This window comes from Cervus elaphus, chromosome 1, assembly GCF_910594005.1.
Source record: "Cervus elaphus chromosome 1, mCerEla1.1, whole genome shotgun sequence".
Lineage (NCBI taxonomy): Eukaryota > Metazoa > Chordata > Mammalia > Artiodactyla > Cervidae > Cervus > Cervus elaphus.
Window position 1 is genome coordinate 13,793,684 of NC_057815.1, and position 22,781 is coordinate 13,816,464.

The window sequence follows — 22,781 nt, forward strand, 5'->3', positions numbered from 1 at the left end:
AGGCACTATCTAGGTGATCAGGACGTGACGTTGAACAAAAGAGAAAAATATACCTGTCCTCTCAGAGCCTTTCTATCCTTTACACACAGCATTCAATTCCTTGGCTGATTCTGGTGAGATCTGCCTTCAAAAATATACCTGGAAGTATTCACTTCTTGCCATCTCCCTCCCCACAGCTGATTCCCTGGTCCAAGCCACCAGCATCTCTCAATAACGGCCTCTGACTTGATCTTTCCACTCGCCCACCCACTTCCCCACACACCCCAGCCCCCACGGCCGACCCAACAGTCCTAGTGATCCTTTACCGTATAGGTGAGGTTATTTCTCTCCTCTTCTCAAAACCTCCAGTGGCTTCTTATCCTAAACCAGTCAACGGATGGCGACAGTGGCTGAAGCCACCCCAGGATCTCCCTGCCACCCCAGCCAGAACCCCTCCGACCTCATGAAGTGTGGCTTCCTCCTCTCTTTTCTCCTTCTGGCCACTCTGGCCTCCTTGCTCATATGGACCACACCAAACATTACCCGACCTCAAGACATCTGACTTAGAGTTTGCTCTGTCGTATTCTTTCCTCCTCCAACATCTATTATCTTCCTTCTCTGCTTTATTTTTCTTTTTAAAAAAAATTTTTAAATTTTGTATTGGAGCATAGCCAATTAACCACCAATGTTCTGATACTTTGAGGTGAACAGCAAAGGGACTCAACCATATATATAGATGTATCCTTTGCTCCCCCAAACTTCCCCCATCCAGGCTGCCACACAACAGTGAGCAGGCTTCCCTGTGCCTCACAGTAGGTTCTTGTTGGTTATCCATTTTAAATATGGCTGCTTTATTTTTTAGATCATCATAATAAATCTGAAATAATATATGAAATAATATATTTTTTGCTTATTTCTTTTAGTCCTCCCCTCCTCCTCTGCTCCTCTGTCCCTCTCCCCTCCTCATATAAGCACTTTGGGAAGAAGGATTTCATTGGCTGGGGGTCATTGCTATATATATTCAATAATACTGGTTGAGAGAATGAAACTGACCTCTTTCGGTTGCTGGTGTAATAGGCATTACTCTAATCTCTTCATTAATAACGTTAACATGCAACATGTTCTTAACCGGTACCAGGCAAAATTCCAGCACTTTATACATATACTAGCTCACAAACAGCCCGTAAGGGTGGTGTCATTCACTCACCCCCCTGTGCAGATGAGAACACCGAAGGGTAGGGAGTGAAGTCACTCGGCCAATCACACAGCAGAGCTGGGATTTGCAATCAGCACTTTGGCTCCAGAGTTAATGAGTGTCAGGACACTTCAGCATGAGTCCAGTGTTAAAAACACAGATTTGTGCATGCATCCCTTTTTTTAAAGATAAGAGAGAAGGACCTACTGAAGGATGCTCTGAAGAAACATGTAAGAATTCAAAGAATCGGCTTGTTTTCCCTTCTGACAAGTACCAAAACCGAGTTATTCACCTGTAAGGAAGGTTCAGTTGGAAGAGCTAAATAGAGTTCTTCCTCTGCCTGTTCAAAGTGAATGGCAGACATCCTCTTTCTCCACCATCCATAGCTCTTCCAAGAAAACTCACAGCACCCTATATCTTAACCCACAAGTTAGAGAGTATCAGTTGAGACAGATGTGTACATAAATATCTTTATAAAGAGCATATACAAATTTTTCTTAGTTGATCTCTCAAAATTTGTAATTACTATTGGATGAGTAATAAAAATTGTTTTGCAAATGCTATCAGCAAGTTTCTGAGTATTTTTCCCCCCTGAGACATAGACTAGATTTTCTGCAGTGAAATTCTGTGCAGGTTGACCAATCACTTTGAAATTGCTAAATTATATGAGGACTTCTTTTAGTCCCACTACTTAGTAGTATAAACATCACACTGAAATTTTTTTAATTCACTTAAAAAGATGGGGTAGAGGGATAAATTGGGAGGTTGTGATTAATATATACACACTACTATATATTAAAATAGATAACCAGCAAGGACATACTGTATAGCACAGGGAACTCTACTCAATTCTCTGTAATAAACTATTTGGGAAAAGAATCTGAAATAAGAGTGGACATTTGTATATATATGTGTATATATATATAACAGATTCACTTTGTTGTACACCTGAAACTAATACATTGTAAATCAATTTACACTCCAATATAAAATATAAATAAATAAACAGAAAAGAATTCTAATTACACCATCCACACCGCATAGTTCTCCTTTCCCCTACCATGAAGCATGTGTTCCCGTTATCTTTTTCTTCCTCTCTTCTCACACCTCATAGAATCACAGAGGATAGAGGAAGATAGGGGAAAGGGAAGAAGACAAGGCCCCAGCTTGAGTCTCATTTGCCCAGCCTAGGATTCAGAATGTCCGGTGTGTGCCTGCTGGTAAAGCAAGCCCTTGGGGAAGACATTACTACGAAGGACCAAGGAGCAACCTAAGAAGACCTGACCATAAGGAAAAAGGGTTTGGAGACTTAGAATGCTGCTCAAGGATGATGAGAACATCCCTCTGGGAAAAGGCAGTTTTAAGCCAGACCAAAATCTGTTGCTCTCTGATTATCCCAACTCAGTCTCTGGAAACTATTAGTGAAGTCCAAGAGGAAGAAAACAGGAACAGCTATTTGCCCATAAACTCTGTTCAACACTATGGGACCCTGGCTTGACAACCATTGCACAGTGGAACGCAAGAGAGGGAGGTGTTGCCATGTTGAGGGAGTTGTCAGAGCAGTGGATGTGGGACCAGCGGGACGATGGCTTGGCACAGTGGGCAGCTGTGGCCCAGGGAGGCCTCCATGGAGCTGGCAGGGGTAAACCATCAATTACCACCAGGATTTCATAGGCTTTGAGGCGTCAGGAAGTGTCCCACTGACAGGATTCAGAAGTAGAAAGAATGGGTTCTGTTACGAGTACATGTGGGAACATACCCGATAATGCCCTGAGAGGATGGGATGGGGCTTCTGAAGCAGCTCAAAGCTCGTGGCAATAGTGATGCTGAAAACCCAGCCTCTCTGCACCAACACCGACCCGAATCTCAGAGACAAAGTTTTGGGTGAAGTAGAAAAGAATGGCTCTATTGCTTTGCCGGGCAAAGGAGGACACACTGGGCTACTGCCTTGAAAAACCGTGTGTCCTCACCTGGGAGGATTTGGTGAGGAGTTTTACAGCAGTGGTTTAAGGGCTCAAGGGTGGGGTTACCGATAAGGATCTGGGTGTGTGTAGGGCCTGCATTCCGTGACCTCCTGTTACACTTTTCTGGTTCCTTTAATCTGGCCTCAGGTGGTCTCTTCCATTTGTTGGGGGTTTTAGTTCTGTAAAGAGCTCAAGTTCAGTTCAGCTTAGTTGATTAGTCATGTCTAACTCTGCAACCCCATGGACCGCAGCGCGCCAGGCCTCCCTGTCCATCACCACCTCTGGAGCTTGTTCAAACTCATGTCCATCGAGTTGGTGATGCCATCCAACCACCTCATCCTCTGTCGTCCCCTTCTCCTCCTGCCCTCAATCTTTCCCAGCATCAGGGTCTTTTCCAGTGAGTCAGTTATTCACATCAAGTGACCCAAGTCTTGGAGTTTCAGTAGCTTTGACTATGTGGATCTTTGTTGGCAATGTGTCTGCTTTTTAACATGCAGTCTAGGTTGGTCATAGCTTTTCTTCCAAAGAGCCCAAAGATACTGTTGTGCGTATCCCTTGAGGGGAACCAGGGCCCTGCCCCAAGGCTGCACTATTGTTTCTTGACTGTGCCTCCCTGGTCTCCACATCACCTTCTTTCCCTGATTAGCTTTAGTTGGAACCTGCTCTTTGGAACTCAGGGAAGGCCATGGAGTCTACTCCTTACAAACAAGGAACAGAGGACACAGCAAGGCTCCTGAGCCCAGGAGCCCCCAGGGTCCAGCTCAGTCTCAGTGGTGGAGAGGATTTTGCAGGATGTCCCATCCAACTCCTACCTCACTTAGAATTCTTTCAAAATAATTTACTTGAATGTCTCTAGAGATGGGACTTCCTACCTCCCCCATAGCCAACTTCATCTTTGGACAGTTTTCACTCTCTTCACCCCTAAATTGCTCCCCAATTCTTTTCTCTTGTGCTTTTGGGACTATAGAGCTATGCTACCAGCTCTCCTGCAAGAAAGCTCTTTCATTATTTAAAAGTGGCTAACATGCCGCCATAAAATTAGAAGATGCTTGCTCCTTGGAAGAAGAGCTATAACAAACATAGACAGTATTAAAAAGCAGAGGTATCACCTTGCTGACAAAGGTCCCTATAGTCAAACCTATGGTTTTTCCAGTAATCAATATGAATATGAGAGTTAGACCATAAAGAAGGCTGAGGGTCTAATTGATGCTTTTGAACTGTGGTGCTGAAGAATACTCTTGAGAGTCCCTTAGACTGCAAGGAGATCAAACCAGTCCATCTTAAAGGAAATCAACCCTGAATATTCATTGGAAGGACTAATGCTGAAGCTGAAGTTCCGTTACTTTGACCACCTGATGTGAAGAGCCGACTCACTGGAAAAGACCCTGATGCTAAGAAAGATAAAGGGCAGGCGGAGAAGGGGGCGACAGAGGATGCGATGGTTGGATGGCATCCCCAGCTCAGTGGACATGGGTTTGAGCAAGCTCCAGGAGACAGTGAAGGTCAGGGAAGCCTGGCGTGCTGCAGTTCACACGGTCGCGAAGAGTCAGACACGACATAGGGACTGAACAACAACATGCCCATGGGCTCCCCAGGTGATGCAGCGGGAAAGACTCTACCTGCCAATGCAGGAGCTGCAAGAGACGTGGGTTCAGTTCCTGGGTCAGGAAGTTCCCCTGGAGAAGGAAATGGCAACCCATCCAGCATTCTTGCCTGGGAAACCTCATGGACAGAGGAGCCTGGTGGGCTACAGTCCATGGGGTCGGAAAGAGTAGAACATGACTGCACGCCTGAGCACACGACGTGCCCGCTGAGTTGTCTCCTCCCCTCCCCGGAAACATTCCTGTTCTCTCCAGTTCTTCATCTTGTGACACAGGTTTATGTTCCGCCACCATTTAAGTCCCTCTCCTCCCAACACACCCTGACTTGTCTATGTTCCTATTGCAACATATTGTCAGGAACTGAACCCAGTATCCCAGGAGGGGCTGCTTAGCTGAGAGCAGAAGGAAGGTACATGTCATCTGCTATTTGTAACCCAGGAATCCAAACTCCTACACTCCTACACTTCCAAACTCCTACACTCAGTATAAATTCTTCTGATGCTTGAGGATGTTGCTTTTTCAACTAAACGCTAGATTAGGGTCAAAAGAATTTAAAACTTTTTTTTTAATTCGGGACACCCACAGCCCAGGAAACAATTCAGTACATTCTAAATCTTTTTCTCTCCAATTAGCATGCACCCACCATAGGGTTATAGAAAATAAGATTCTTGGCATTAAAGAACAGTGATACATTTTACCTCTTTCAGAGACTCTTGGTTGGTTATCTTAGAAATGCAAGGAGGAAAAGCAATGGGACTGATGTCCTTTTATCCCAAGAATGTGGGGATGTAGCCTCCTTAGAAGATTTCAGATAGGATTGTAATTTTTTGAAATTATGTTAATATCATGTTTTCACTTTAGTAGTAGAAACTATAAATTGATTTCTTTTGAAATTGTCACACTGGGCTTCATCTCCAGAGCACACACAATAGCAGATCATTATTATTTTCTTTTCAACAAGAATTTGCTTTTACCAGCAAGAAAATTTGTTGGATAAATACACTTACATCCAGAACATCTTCTGGCAGAGCCATGAATAATTAATCCAAGCATGGCTGACTGCAAAGACAACTGTATTACACTAACACTATTAACACTTTGTTGATGAAACTTTCCCCCTCCACATCACAAATTCAACGTGCCAAACATTTCCCATACTTTTCTGTTTCCATTTCTAATAGCTGAGTTGTATATATAAACATGCCTTTATTTGTGTCATGTTTTGAAACACCAGGATGATTCTCACTTCTTTACCTTTGCATGTTATTCCTGAAACGTACTGCTGTGAAATAAACCACTCTGAAAGTTGGTAAGCAACAAAAATCATTTCTTTTGCTCATGAATCTGAAATTTGGCCAGGGTTGGGGGATTGGCTTATCTCTGCTCCATGCAATTTGACTGAAGACTGGACCACTTGTTTTCCTGATGCCTCATTCACGTGGCTAGCAAGTCGGTGTTGGTTGTTGGCTCTGAGCTCAACAAGACTCATAGGTGGGCCCTCGGTTTGGCGCCGCTGAGAGTCTCCGTGGCCTTCTTAGCTTCCTCACAGCATCGTGGCTTGGTTCTGAAAGCAAGCAGCCAAAGAAAACCAGACAAAAACTAAATGCTGGTTTTTAATCTAACCTCAAGTCACTAAGTGTCATTTCTCCATATTGTATTCATGGAAGTCATTCATAAATCCACCCACGTTCAAGGGGAAGGGAATTAAATGTCACATCGTGATAGGAGAGTGGAAACTTCTAGAAGGTTTTATGAGGCTAGAGATATTGCTGCAGCCTTCTTTGGAAAATGCAGTCTACCACAGATGCATCAGCCCCTTCGTTGTGAATCCCCTTTCCCGCTGTGTTCTCTGCGGAGCCCAGTGCACCCCTCAAGGTTTGCCCAGACGTCACTCACCTCTGCTGTGTCATCGACACACACGTGCCGACAGCTCCTCGTCGTCCAATGCCCCGCAGTTCTTTATTTGTATCTAACGTGCGCGGGGGACTCTGAGCCCCTCAGGAACTAGCAGCGCAAACAGCGGTCCTTGGCCCCCTGTCGGCCCTCACCAGCTGCCCGGCGGCCGGTGAAGGCGCCATGGGCCTGGGCGGCCTGCCGCTCGCCGAGCCGTGTCTCCTGTTCGGGCCGCAGTGGGTTCTGACCGCGGGCCCTCGGCGGGCCGGTGACCTGGGCCCCTGTGTACGGCTCCGGCGCCCCCAGTGTGGTCCGCGGCCCCGGCGCAGCCGTCACCGGGATGCTGGCAGGGAGGCCGCGCCACGCGCCTGCCCCGCGACCCCTAAATCCACATTCTAACAGGATCCCCGGTGCCGTGTCTGCGTGTTAGAATCTGGGGGGCTGTCTCAGAGGACTCCTCTGGCTCCTTCTGAGGGCCTGGGAGCCCATGTCGCTGCCTCCAGGGAGCAGAGCCGTTTCCTCCTGAAATGGCTCAGACGGAGCTTCTCCTCTGTAGCTGTTTATTCTCTGTGCTGCTAAAAGGGGATTTTGTTTTTAGTGGCTGAAGGGGTGGCCAAAGGGAAGCTGTCTGTGACGGGTGAGGAGAGGAAAGGTTGGAAGTTATAGCCGTGGGCTGGGACTCACACACACACACACAGACACACAGGCGGACACAGACACACGGACACTCACAGACACACACCACACACACACACACACACAGGCAGACACACACACACACAGACACACAGGCAGACACACACCACACACACACACACCACACACACACACACACACACACAGGCGGACACAGACACACGGACACTCACATACACACAGACACACACCACACAGACACTCACTCACACTCAGATATACACAGAGACACACACACACACACACAGACACACAGGCAGACACACACACAGACACACAGGCAGACACACACCACACACACACACACCACACACACACACACAGACACACAGGCGGACACAGACACACGGACACTCACATACACACAGACACACACCACACACACACTCACTCACACTCAGTTATACACAGAGACACAGACACAGACACACACACACACACACACAGGCAGACACACACACAGACACACAGGCAGACACATACCACACACACACAGGCAGACACACACACACAGACACACAGACACACACCACACACACACACACAGGCAGACACACACACACAGACACACAGGCAAACACACAGACACACACAGACACACACCACACACACAGAGACACACACACTCACATACACACAGACACACACCATACACACACTCACACTCAGATATACACAGAGACACAGACACACACACACAGGCAGACACACACATACACACAGACACACACCACACACACACACACTCACACTCAGATATGCACAGAGACACAGACACACACACACAGCTCCTCCTACCCCCTTCATGGAAAGAGAAAAGAGCAGGTGGTGGACTGCCATCTGCCCCCTTGTCCAAGCTCACAGGCAGTCCTCTCTGGCAGGATTTTGACAGGGCTTATGCTGAAGTTGGAGAAGGCAATGGCAGCCCACTCCAGTGTTCTTGCCTGGAGAATCCCAGGGATGGGGGAGCCTGGTGGGCTGCGTCCATGGGGTCACACAGAGTCAGACACGACTGAAGTGACTTAGCAGCGGCAGCAGCATGCTGAAGTTACAGTTCAGCAAGAGGAGAACGGCCGTCTTGACCAGACAGTGTTTAGCTTTCCAATCCATGAATGTGAAACGCCCTTTCATTTACTTGTGAAACTATTGGTCAAAGAGTTGTGTCTGATTCTTTGTGACCCCCCAGACTAGAGACCTCCAGGCTCCTCTGTCCATGGAATTCTCCAGGCAAGAACACTGGAGTAGGTTGCCATTTCCTTCTCCAGAGGATCTTCCCGACCCAGGGATTGAATTCAAGTCTCCTGCATTGCAGGCAGATTCTTTACTGTCTGAGCTTACCCCCACCAGGGGAGCCCTCTATTTACTTAGATCTTTAATTTCTTTCAATGATGTTTTATAGCTTTCAGGGTTCAAGGCTTGCATTTCTTCTGTTAAATTTGTTCCTAAATATTTTGCTGTCTTTGCTTTTATTGTGAAGGAATCATTTTCTTAATTTCAATTTCTGATTTTTCATTGCTGGCATATAGAGATATTAATTTTTGTTCATTGCTCTTGTAATCTTATTAAAGTTCTTTAGGAGTTCCGGTAAAATTTGAGGGGATTGTTCTGGATTTTCATACAGGATCATGCCATCTGCAAATGAAGATAATTTTACTTCTTTTTTTTTCCCAATCTGGATGTCCCTAACTTAAAAAGAAAATTTTTATTGCACTATAGAAGCCAGTGTAAGGTTAAATAGCATTGGCAAAAGCAGACATCCTTGCCTTGTTTGTGATCGGAGAAGGAAAGCATTCAGTATTTTAGCATTAAGTGTGATGTTAGCTGTGGGGTTTTTATAATGTCCTTTATCAGGTTGAGGAAGTCCTATTCATAGTTTCAGAGTTTCTGTTATGAAGGAATGTTGGATTTTTTTCAAATGCTTTTTCTGCGTCTATTGAGATGATCATGTGGTTTTTGCATTTTATTCTATTGATCTAATACATCAGAATTCTTTCTTTTTTCCCCCCATTTACTCTGTGTCATCAGGAATGTTTAGGGCTTCCTGAAGTTCAAAGCCAAAAGCTGTTAAAGTTTCACTTCCTCTCTTTGTCTTGGAGGCAACTAATTTTCTACCTTGAAATAAAAGAATCTAATTGTCAAATGTTCCTGCCAGCCTCCTGCTGGGGTAAGTCTAGTTTCTCTTCCCTCTCTTGAACTTTCAGTTATCTCAGGTCTTTGTTGAAATATTATAAAAAGAATTAGACTTCCGAGGAGCAAATGGGTATAAATTGATATAAAATTTAAAACCTAATCGGGTAAAACCTACCTTCAATCTACCTCCTTCTCTACCGACACTTATGAAAATCACCTGCAGGCAAAAGGAAAATGTCTCCAGAGATTGCTTGTCTAGAAAACAGTTGTAGAAACACAGGTGAGGTCTGGAGGACAGAGATGATACTGTATAGATAAGGATTCTGGAAAGAATGTGGTTGGGTGAGTACATTAATGATGTTACTCAGGTTCTTCACCCTGATTGATAATAGCCAATATTTACTGAGGGTTCACTCTGTACTGGGACAGTTCAGAGGGCTCTAAATAATCTCATTTAAATATCACAGCACACTATGAGGTGAGCATTGCCCCATTTAACAGCAGAGAAAACTGAGTCACAGCTTAATCTGGCACCTTGTCCAAAGCCATACATTTAGTAAGTGCTGGAGCCCACGTGGCTTGACTCCAGCCTACCCACCGAATCTCTGTGCTGTTCCAAAACAAAGCAAGGGAAGGGTTAATCCTAGGTTCCAGTACTTTGCAGCTTCGATGGGACAAAAGTCCATGTCCCATACACAAACAAGACTCCAGCCTTTACCACTCAGTCTGATCCTTACCAGCAAAATCGACCCCTTAAGCTCAGTATCAGGAGCATTGTGTGTGTGTGTGTGTGTGTGTGCACGCACACACACGCATATGTTTAAGAAGACAAATGCATGGTTAGTCACTCAGTCATGTCCAACTCTTTGCGACCCCATGGACTGTAGCCCATCAGGCTCCTCTGTCCTTGGAGATTCTTCAGGCAAGAATACTGGAGTGGGTTGCCATGCCCTTCCCAACCCAAGGATCAAACCCAGGTCTCCCACATTGCAGGCGGATTCTTTACCAACTGAGCCACAAGGGAATCCCAAGAGCCCTGGAGTGGGTAGCCTATCCCTTCTCCAGGGGATCTTCCCAACCCAGGAGTCAACTGGGGTCTCCCGCATTGCAGGTGCATTCTTTACCAGCAGAGCTACCAGGGAAGCCCAAGAAGACAAATAACCTATTTAAAATGTGCAAAAGACTTTAGCAGATACTTCAGAAAAGAAACTATATGAATGGGAATAAAAAGCACACAAAAAAATGCTCATCATCATTAGTCAAGAGAGAAATGCAAAATCAGATCACCATGAGACATGGCTATACACCTATCCAAACGACTAAAACTGAAAACACTGGCAAGAGAGTGTACGAGGATGTGGGACAAGCGGGACGCTCATTCATTGCTGGGAGGAATGTCAGTGAAACCACCACTTAGGACAGCCGTTCAGCAGCTCCTTGTAAAATTAAACACAGTAATTCCATTCCAAAGTATTTGTTGTTGTTCAGTCACTAAGTCGTGTCTGACTCTTTGTAACCTCATGGGCTGCAGCATGCCAGGCTTCACTGTCTCTCGCTGTCTCCTGGAGCTTGCTCAGATTCATGTCAATTGAACTGGTGATGCTATCGAACCATCTCATCTTCTGCTGCCCTTTCCTCCTCTTGCCTTCAGTCTTCCCATGATCAGGGTCTTTTCCAGTGAGTCAGTTCTTCGCATCAGGTGGCCAAAGTAATGAAGCTTCAGCTTCAGCATCAGTCCTTCCAATGAATATTCAGGACTGATCTCCCTTAGGATGCACTGGCTGGATCTCCTTACTGTTTAAGGGACTCTCAAGAGTCTTCTCCAATAACACAGTTCAAAAGCATCAATTCTTAGGCGTTCAGCTTTCTTTATGGTCCAACTCTCACTTCCATACATGACTACTGGAAAAACCATAGCTTTGACTAGATGGACCTTTGTCAGCAAAGTGATGTCTCTGATTTTAATATGTTGTCTAGGTTTGTTACAGCTTTCCTTCCAAGGAGCAAGCAAGGTATTTACCTGCCTCCTCCCCAAATTAAAATATACACCCAAGAAAAATTGTACACAGTAAAAGCAACTTTCTTCATCATACTTCCAAAGTAGAAACAGCAGAAAAGTCCCTCAATAGGGCAATATCCTTACATGCAATAACATCAATAAATATCAAAAGCATTCTATTTAGAGAAAAAAAAGCCAGACACAAAAAATATTCGTGGTATAAGTCCATTTCTATGAAGCTCTAGAGCAGGCAAAATTTATCTGTAGTGGCCAAAAGCAGGTCAGTGGTTTCCTGGGACTGGAAGATCAGGAGTGGGGTAAAATTAACTGAAAGGGGACAGGAGGGACATTTTGAGGGCGAGGGGTCATCATATGTATCTTGAGTGTGGAGAAATTTGTACAGGTGTGTATTGTCAAAAGGGCTTCCCCGGTGGCTCAGCGGTAAAGAATCTGCCTGCAATGCAGGAGACGCCGGAGACACGGGTTCCATCCCTGGGTTGGGAGGATCCCCTGGAGGAGGAAATGGCAACCCACTCCAGTATTCTTGCCTGGAGAATCCCATGGACAGAGGAACCCCGTGGGCTGTAGTCCACAGGATCGCCAAAAGTCGGACACAACTGAAGTGACCTAGCCCGCACGCAAGTCGCTCAGCTTCAAAATGAATTAAAAAAAAAAAAAAAGAGACTGCCTGCCGTATATCTGCCCCGCTGGTGTCTGTTGGAGAGTCATTCATTCTATGGCTACATTTCTATGCGCATTATTTTGTCTTTCCTTTTTCCGTTTGTTGAACTTACTCTCTTTAAGGGAATGAGAAGGAGAAGGTCAGGGAGAAACAGAAAGGTGGGTGGGATAGGGTGAGGGGCCCGGAAACATTCAGACGTGATTAATTGCTTAATTATGTTGTAAAGAATTTACTGCTGAGAAAGAAGAATGCAAAGTCCTTATAGGGGTAGGGAGATGGGGGCTGGGGTGCTTAGAGGTCCCAGAGCGGGCCTGCCACCTCGACGTAATTATTTTCTTTTCATGAGTGTGTCCAGTAGCTCTGGGAAGGGCTGTACCTCAGTGTCATTAATTTAGCATTTATATCCTGTGTAACAAACCGTAGCCGTGGCTATCAAATGTAAATGTGCACAAGACTCTGGTGATGAAATGCAGATTCAACCCATGTAGGGTCTGCCTTTTATGGTTGGATACACTTTCTCGGGGGATGATACTTCGAAAAACACTGACCTGGCCTGTTATAGGTGAGAATGAGAAAGTGTCTTTGTTTTTTTTTTTAGTGATCTGCAAGCTTTTAAAAAAATTTTATTTTCTATTAGACTGGAGTTGATTTACCATGCCGTGTTAGTTTCAGGTGTGTACATCAAAGTGATTCAGCTACACATAAACATGTACCAATTCTTTTTCAAATTCTGTTCCCATTTAGGTTATTGAATATTGAATATTGAGTAGAGTTCCCTGTGCTATACAGTAGGTCCTTGTTGGGTATTTTCTATACAGTGCAGTGTTACTGATACTGAAGTGGAAGCTCCAGGAGTTTGGTCATCTGATGCAAACAGACGACTCATTGGAAAAGTCCCTGATGCTGGGGAAGATTGAAGGCAGAAGGAGAAGAGGGCGTCAGAGGATGAGATGACTGGACGGCAACACCAATGCAATGAACATGAACTGGGGCAAACTCTGGGAGATGGTGAGGGACAGGGAGGCCTGGCGTGCTGCAGTCCATGGGATCGCAAAGAGTCAGACACGGCTGGACGACTGAGCAACAACATCAACAAGTGTGTATATAGGGCTTTCCAGGGGGCGCAGTGGTAAAGAATCCATCTGCCAACGCAGGAGATACGACTCAGGTTTGAACCCTGCGTCAGGAAGATCCCCTGGAGAAGGAAATGGCAACCCACTCCAGTATTCTTGCCTGGAAAATTCCATGGTCAGAGAAGCCTGATGAACCATGGGGTCACAAGGAATTGGACACAACTGAGTACATACACAGTGTACGTATATGTTAATTCCAAACTCCTAATCTATTCCCCAGCCCTTTCCCCTTTGGTAACCATGTTTGTGAGAAAGCATCATGTTGATAACTGTAGTCCCTCCAGTGGAAGGAAAGACAAAAATGGCCAAAAGGAACCGTAGATTCAGGAAAGCATCAGTGTCTATCTCAGTAGGGTACATGTTTGCCCGGTGTACGCATGCATAGTGAGAGAACGCTGAATGCGCTGAGAGAGAGGTTAGGGGTTGGGAGTCTCCTGGCATAGAAACATATACCCCACTACTTATCACACTGACCCAGACCTGCTTTAGAGTTTATTTTCTTTACTAGCACGTGCCTCAAATCCTTTTTTCCCAAAGCCCATCCAATCTGTAGCAAATGTGAAGCATTTGCTGGCCTGTTCCCCTAATCCATCATAGTACAAAACAAAAAGATACAAAAGTCTGGGTGGATAAAGGAAATCAATACCCGTTTCCTGTTCTTTACCTTGAGATCCTTTGTCTGGTTTCAGGATGCTTCAACAGAATGAGAAACATAGCTGGAATTCCCAGTCAAAATCAGATAAAACACAGGTGATAAGACATTGTGTCTCTTCTTTCCGCAGATAAGAAATTTGAGTTATACCAGGGTCAAATTGCTGAGCCCACTGCAGTATTTTAGTGATTAGAGGCTTTTTGTGCATCATAGTAATTTATAAACAGTCATAAGCTATTTCAAAACAAAGCAAATATTCCAATAACAGAATGTTAGCAAAATAAGGCAAAAAGTGAATTCGCCACAGATTACAGGTAATCCTATATACTTTCCAATTTAGAATGTGACTTTTTTTTAAAATCCCTGAATACTATTAAACTCTAGGTCCCTGACCAAATGTCAATATACTTATGCTTCCCACAGTTTGTTCATCAATAATTTCTAACCCGATGGCCTCATAAAACAGTCTTTGCAAAATACTTTATAAATTGCCTTTAAGTGGTCTATGATTTTTTAGTAAATGTTTTAAAAAGTATGTAGATCTCTTATCTAGACACTTAGAACATTGCACACTTAATACACAGATACTTCTTTTTCAAGTAAATTACGAGGATAAAGAGAATAATCAACAGAGCATTTCATTTTCAGTGGGACATCAACATTGCTACTTGGTATCATAACCTAAGTCCTTTCTTCAAAATGGTCATATGGTAGAAGAGAATAAACCCTTTCCTAAAAAAAAAACAAAAAAAAAAAAAAAACAAAAAAAAAACCCTTTCCTTAGCCTTTGTAAAGAAATGTGTTCAGTATCATCCTTGTAGACAGGATCAATAAAGTTATAGGAGACCCTAGAAAAAGGTGAAGAATGCCTCTTTATAGCAGGTGTAATAAAGCTATTTGTCTGCCTAACAGCGCCCTCTTCATATCTGTGTGTGGGAACCAACACTTAAGTGTGATAAAACTTGGCTTCCTTTTGTTTTGTTTACCATTATAAGAGGAGGGTTGCACCCTCAAATTGTTGCCCATAAAAGGGGGGATTGCCTAAAACCCAAGGCCTTAATGGTGTTTCTCCTATTATGAGGGTCGCTCTCAATTTTAAAATTTCGAACAAAAAAATACTATTTGGGAATCAGCTGTTAGCCTGAAATGATTCTCTTTCACATGAGCCTTAGATGCTGACAGGAGTCACCTGATGAAACAAGCTAAAAATTTTAAAAGAAGATAAATACTTTTAACACTGCAATAATTACTATTAATATTACTGGGAGTATGACTCCACAAATACTCATATTGGGTATCATTGTAAAAGCTCTTTAAAATTACCCTGAAAAGCAATTCATAAAGTTATTGCGTTGAGGAGACGCATTTACAGTGCATCCACTTACAAGATGAACTAAAAAGAAACTTTGCCAATGTTGGGCCAATAAGCATATGGGATTTAGGAGACATTCTCTAATAGCATCATCCGTGGGTTTTAAAAGTGCCGTGTTTCAGACGATGCATTCTGTAAAACTGTTGGATGAAGCTAGGATTGGTTCTCGTTACGACAACGACGCTGTGTTTTGTTCATCTATCGATACTTTAGGATTGTCATGATCCAAAAAAAAATCATTGCTTGTCCTCAGGAAAAGGGTGAATGTCTGTGTTCTTTTGTAAGCATTTGCTTATAAGAGAATGCGTCATCACGCTGAGAAAGGAGTGATTAGCCAGTTTGATTACTTCCCCTTCCCACACGGAAGGATAGACGGTGATGAAGCAGTGAAGCGGTCAGGTTCAGCTGCAGTCTGAGTGAGTCCCCCGTGAGCTTATTAAAGGCTGACCGACCCAGACTTCCGGCTCTGAGTTCTCCATGCACAGCCTCGTCCATCCACTAACCGTGCTAATGGACACGAGCTACCTGCGTGCTTTTGTTCCCAGTAAAACCAGCAACACTATCTTTGCTGAAAGATTGCCCCAGTGAAAGTGAAAGTTGCTCAGTCGTGTCTGACTCTTTGTGACTCTGGTGTCTGACTCTTTGTGACTCCGTGGACTCTACAGTCCCTGGAATTCTCCAGGCCAGAAAGGAGTGTGTAGCCTTTCCCTTCTCCAGGGGATCTTCCCCACCCAGCAGATGCAGACTGGATCGAACCCCGGTCTCCCACATTGCCACATTGCAGGTGAATTCTTTACCAGCTGAGCCGCCAGGGAAGCCCAAGAATACTGGAGTGGGTAGCCTATCCCTTCTCCAGGGGATCTTCCCGGCCCAGGAATCGAACCAGGGTCTCCTGCATTGTAGGCGGATTCTTTACCAACTGAGCTACCAGGGAAGCCCCAGTGACTGGAATTCAATTTGCCTGCACTTGGGGAGTTGGGATGCCTAAGAATTTAAGTTTTCCCTGATGGGTATGAGGGTATAGCTATGACAGCTTCCTTCCTTGCCCATTGAGGGGTCAGCTTTGACGAAGTACCTCTACTATCAGCCAAGCTCCCCTGCAGAACTGAGCCAAAGTGAGCGGGGCACGACACGGCTTGCTAACCGTGCTGGCCTTCCTTTCCTGCTCTCTGGGAACAGTTCCTAACAAATCACTTAAATCTTCATGTCAGGGTCTTTCTCTAGGGAACCTCTCCTCACACAAGCAGTTCATTGCAGATCCTTGTCAGGGCCCTTGCCTGGGTCACTGCGGGGCAGGCTGCACAGCGGACTAGAGCGACGACCACCGCTGGAGCAGGAAAGGAGAAGGGCTTTCCTTTGGAGAGTGAAGGTCGCCCAGATGTCTCCTCCAGGACCCACACGCCCAGGTCCCCCCGCACGTCTATCTCCCCCTCACCCCGCACGCCCACACCTCCCCCGCACCCATGTCTCCCCCCCGCCGTCCCCGCGCACCCACGTGCACCCCCCTGCGGGCCCACGTCCCCCCCCACCCACGTGCACCCCCCTGCGGGCCCACATCCCCCCCTACCCACGTGCACGCCCCCCCCCCTCGCGCACCCACGTGCACCCACCCCCCTGAGAGCCCACGTCCCCCCCGCACGCCCCCGCCCCTGCCCCCGTGCGCGCTCACGGCCCCCCCCGCCCGAGCGCCCACGTGCACGACTCCGCCCCCCCCCCCGTGCACCCACATGAACCCCCCCGTGCGCACCCACGCCCCCCCCTCGCGCACCCACGTGCACCCACCCCCCTGAGCGCCCATGTCCCCCCCGCCCACCCACGCCCCCCGCTCACGCTCACGTCCCCCCTCCCCCACCCAAGCGCCCACGTGCACGACTCCCCCCCCACCCCCCGCTCACCCACATGCACCCCCCCCCACGCGCCCACGTCCCCAGCGGCTGGGAAGCCTGGCAGCTCACGTCCTTCTCTGGGAACCACCATTAAGCAAAGGCCCGCCCTCACGGCAGTCCTGTTCGATGTGGGAGTTCAAAGGCCAGACTCCCCACCTCCCTGTGGGACCCCTCTGCAGAGCTAGCCCAATTTCACAGCTCCTGGCCCGTCAGCTGAGGACTCTGCAGCAACTCTTTGTGACCCAGTCTCTCCCTCTGCCCCACGCTGCTTTTCTTAGTCCCCACAGGTGGTCTCAAGGGCACTCTTCCATAAAACTCGTGGTGGGGAAACTATCTCAAAGCCTGTTTCCTGGGGAAGCGGACCTGAGACATTCTTCACCCCAAAGAGAGAAGAAATGCCTGGACTCCAGGGTTTAGTGATGTCTGCAAACAATGGCTCTGAGAAGTGGCTTGCCCAGGGTCACAAACCTGCTAAAGAGCGAGAGTCTGACCCCACCTAAGTTTGAATCTGGATTCTTTTCCATTTGTGCGTAAAACACCCACAATGTTTGGTTAAGTTTTAGTTGTGAAGATCAGTAATGAGTTGCTTTTATTTTCATTATTGAATAGTATATAACAATATTTATTTACTTACTTTTATTTTCCTAATGAAAACAAGTACTAACTAAATACTCTTCAGGATGGTGGACCACGTGAACTTTTCTCTACAAAGCACACGTCTCTTTGTTTGTGCTCCCACCAAGATCGAGACAGGTGTATTCTGGCAGTCAAGACTCAGAACTGCTTTCAGAGCAATACGGAGTGCTCTTAGGATAAGCTTCTGTAACCGGGACGAAAGTTTCCATCATGTACTAATGATAACATTTCCCTTCCCTTGGGAACAAATGCCCAGGACAATAACAGCTTAAGGGGAGAATGTTCATTAGCTGCCCAGACAAGCTGCAGTCCACTGCAGTTAATGACAGAAGATATACAGGGAGCTGAACACTGGGTAAACACACACACACACACTCACACACACTCACACACAATGGGTCCTTGCCTCCCTTATTGGGTTCTGTCAACCTATGAGCAAATGGGACAAAGTAAAAAACGTTCATTAACTCATCTATTGTGACTAGCCATGTTAGGACTGCAGAAAATGAATAGGATTATGCCCTGTGTTTTACCAGATATGACAGAGTATCAATAAAAAGAAAGACATAATCTCCTCTGCTGTGAAGCCTTAGAAGAAAATAAATTCTGAAGAACATGTTCTTGATAACATTGAAAATTAGGTCAACAGTATTTTATTGATATTTAGTAAGTGTATTTCATTAGTACTGTCGAGATGGGTGAGGAAGTGGTGAAAGGGGAGAATGAAACGTTCTTCAGGGAATACAGATTTGGTAGCAAGAATGACAGAGATTGATCACTCTACTGCTGATTGGCCTTCCCTAATTGAATTGATTTTCTAACCTACTGTGGCAAGTCTTCTCTCCTGAGTTCCTGGATGTGGAGTGCCAAAGTTTTGTCACTGTCCAATGAAACTTTCCTACGGGCGACAATCTCTAGGCACACCTGGCCACTGAGCACTTCAAATGTGACTAGTACAACTAACGAACTAAACGTTTGTTTTGATTAACTTAAATTTAGATAGCTACATGTGGCCAGATGGCTACTGCAGCTTACAATTATGCGACAAGTGAGAACTTTACTTCTAAGCATTTACTCTCAGGATTCATTTCAGATATGAAAATGACTTTCTTTGGGATGTCCTATGCTAGGCCTGGGCTTCCCAGGTGGCGCTAGTGGTAAAGAATCCGCCTACCAGTGCAGGAGTTGTAAGATGCGCGTTTGATTCCTGGGTTGGGAAGATCCCCTGGAGGAAGAAATAGCAACCCACTCCAGGATTCTTGCCTGGGAAACCCATGGGCACAGGAGCCTGGCGGGCTACAGCCCATGGGGTTGCAAGGAGTCGGACATGATTGAAGTGACTGACACGCACATGCTAGGCCTGTTTGGGATATGCTTTCCGCTTTATATATATTAGCTCATTTAATTCCCAGTGTAAATCAATGAGATGGTTACTGTTATCAACCCTAGGTTGGAGGCAGCAAGTCTGCGGTGCAGAGACTGAGGATTTTGTCTGAGCGGAGATCCAGTCTTGGCTGTTCAGGTGCTAAGGCATCATGGTAGAAAGAAACTGCTCAGCGTGAGTCAAGGAGAGATCTGAAAAGGTATAAGAAGCGTGAGGGAGACTGAGAGTCTGGGACGCGGGCAGAATGCCACGGTTCCACGGGGAAGGGATGAGGGCTGCGCTATTACAGAATTAGTCATAATTAATATAAAGATGGTGGCCACTAGACACGTATGGCTATTTAAGTATAAATGCTTCTATTAAAGTTAAATCAATCTCTCACTCACACTGGCCACAGCGCAAGTGCTCCAAAGCCCGCTGTGGTGATAATGACTGTATTAGAGGGGAAGCAGGACATGTCCATCACCATGGAAAGTTCTGTGGGACAGACGGAGTCAAGGGCTGGTTCAGGATGGCTCTATCTCCCGACCACAGAGGTGGTGAAAACCCTGACGAAAGGTGAACATCTCTTTCATCTTTCCCCAAGTTACCAGCAACGATCGTTGATTTCATGAACGCTCTGTAAAGTAGGAAAGGACCGCTCTTCCAGAGCAAGATGACGCGGATACGGGACGTACAGTAAGGCCTCCTACTTATGGACCTCCAAGCTGTGAACTTTCAAAGAGGCGAACACGTGATCTCACGCCCAGTCACGTAAGTTCACACATCTGGTGTACGTGGTCACGTGGGTGCACCCCCCTAAGGGGCTGTGCTTTGGGGTACTTTATGTACGGTACTGTGAACAGTACAGTAGTGCTGTGTTTGTATTTCAAGCCCAGGATGTCGGGAGCAAGTGTCAAGCCGCAGTAATGCAGCTGGTTTGTTATCATTCTTTAGTTGTTCAGTCATGTCCAACTCTCTTGCAACCCCATGGACTGTAGCCCGCCAGGCTCCTCCATCCATGGAATTCTCCAGGCAAGAATATTGGAGTGGGTTGTCATTTCCTTCTCCAGGGGATCTTCCCCACCCAGGGATCGAACCCCGGTCTCCTGCATTGCAGGTGGATTCTTTACCATCTGAGCCACAGAGGAATGTGCTAAGTGACATGATTAGGAGTCGATAATGAAAATCCAGACTGTGAGAATATCTATAGGTCAAATAATCCAGTTTTTTCAGCAAATATATTGAAGGAGGGGAAGTAAAGATGGAGGAGAAGTAAAGATAGAGGGGAAACCCAATAGAATAAAAGGGACTTAAGAGACAAAGTCGATTAAAAATGGATCTTGGTTGGCTCCTAATTCGATCACAAACATTAAATAATATAGATAGCTAATTTTTTAAGTGAGATAATGCTATGGATGTGTTTTAAGAGATATTGAAATATTCATGGGTGAAATGAATGTAAATATTTCTGAATAAGACATTAGGATATGCTCTGAAATAATTCAGAGAAGGAATTCCCTGGCGGCAGAATGGTCAAGACCCGGCACTCCCACTGTAGGAGGCGTGGGTTCAGTCTCCAGTCGGGGAACTAAGATCCTGCCAGTTGTGCAGCGGGGCCAGAACAAAAACAAAATCCCCAAAATAGTTCAGATAAAAGGAAGTGGGTAAGGAGTCAGATGAAACAAGATTCATCCTAAGTTGATACCTGATGAAGCTAAGTGATGGATACCAAGTCATTATACTGATTTTCCAACTTTTTTTATGTGATTGAAATTGCCCACTAGAAAAAGTAAAACATTTTTCAATTGTGTTCAAAAATGCACAGGTTTTGGCTTATCTCAGGGGCCAGCCAACTGTGGCCCTCAGGTGAAATCCAGCCTGTTGCCTCTCTCTGTGAATACAGTTTCATGAGAACACAATAAAGGACTTTGATCACGCACACATTGTCTGTGGCTGCTTTCAAGCTGCAGTGAAAGAGCTGAGTAATTCCAACAGGGACTGTGTGACCTGTAAAGCTTAAAACATTTGCCATTTGACTGTTTACAGAAAATGCTGGCCACCCCCGGTTTACATGAAGTTGAAAATTGAGAAAAGAATTATGTCCTATAGAGAATCGTCCTACCAATGCAGGAGATGCAGGAGACGAGGGTTTGATCCCTGTGTGGGGAAGATCACCTCGTGGAGGAAATGGCAACCCACTCCAGCATTCTTGCCTGGAGAATTCAAAGGACAGAGGAGCCTGGTGGGCTGCAGTCCATGGGGTCACGGAGTCACACACGACTAAGCAACGGAGCAAGTGTGCGTGCACGTACTTTTCATGTATACCATTTTTCTGTGTGGGTTTTCAGAGTTTTCCAGTTTTTTGACTACTGTTAGAGGGAAGATTAGAGTTAGAATATCATCATCCTGTAACTAATGAGTTAATGAATACAGGCAATAGTTATCAGTAATAGTAGGTTTAGCACTGTTCATCGGTGAATAGTGCATAAGAATATTGATGCAATATACAAAACTCCTTGTGGGTGAATACTTTAAATCTCTGTCCTAAAAAAAATGTCCATGTCATTCCAATGTCTGGTCCAAGCTGAAAGCTTTAATCTCCTTCCCCTTCATTTTTCATATGAGAAATGAAACAGTTAAGTCTTGGAAGAGATAGCAAAATAATAGATACCAAAATAACTCAGAGAACCAAACATGTCTTATTATGCAAGGAATTCTTTCCTCCCTCTTAACTGGAGAGTTTTTTAAAAAACAAACCTTTTATGAGTCCTAGCAGCAAGGTATGCCTTACATCAGTTTTCTCAATTCTGAAGTGGTCTATAGACCATTTTGGTCAGTAAAATATTGTGTCTTGCAGCACTATTACCCACCAAGTGGAGAGACAAAGGTATGCAGTTAATGTAAGTACTGGGTATACAATGGTGGTTCATATGTTATCTGTCTGATTTTTAGAGAAGGGTGGTACAGAGGGTGGAATGTGTTGTAATTTCCCAGAGACCAGCTTTCTGAGGGATTACTGGTTTACGTAGTGGTTGCAGTTGAGCAGGGGAGCAGCAGGGAAAACACTTAGAGGAATCTAGGGTTCTCACGAGCTTGAGGGAGGTGATACTGGAATAATTGAAAAGCTTGGAGCCGAAAGACTTGATTCAAGGTGACTTTGGACACACTTAACCTTTCTGATTCTTAGTTTCCTCTGATGGAACAGGCTAGTTTCTTAAGGTTGTTGTGAAAATTAGAGTAATGTATGTGAAAGGATTTTGTAAACTCTGTAACGCTAGGTAAATATAAGGGGTCATTACTAGGCTCATTCATTCTGCCAATGAGCTAGAACCTTCTTTGACAGTTGCCAAGTTCAGGGATGTAAAAAGAAGCATTTGAAAGGGGAGAGGGAAAGGAGGGGCGTATTGGGAGTTTGGGATTAGTAGATGCAAACTGCTACACAGAAAACGGTTAAACAATGAGAGATACTGTACAGCACAGGGTCCTAGGATAGACCCTGGGCTTCCCTGGTAGCTCAACTGGTAAAGAATCCACCTGCAACGCAGGAGACCCTGGTCAACTCCTGGGCTCGGAATAGCCCCTGGAGAAGGAATAGGC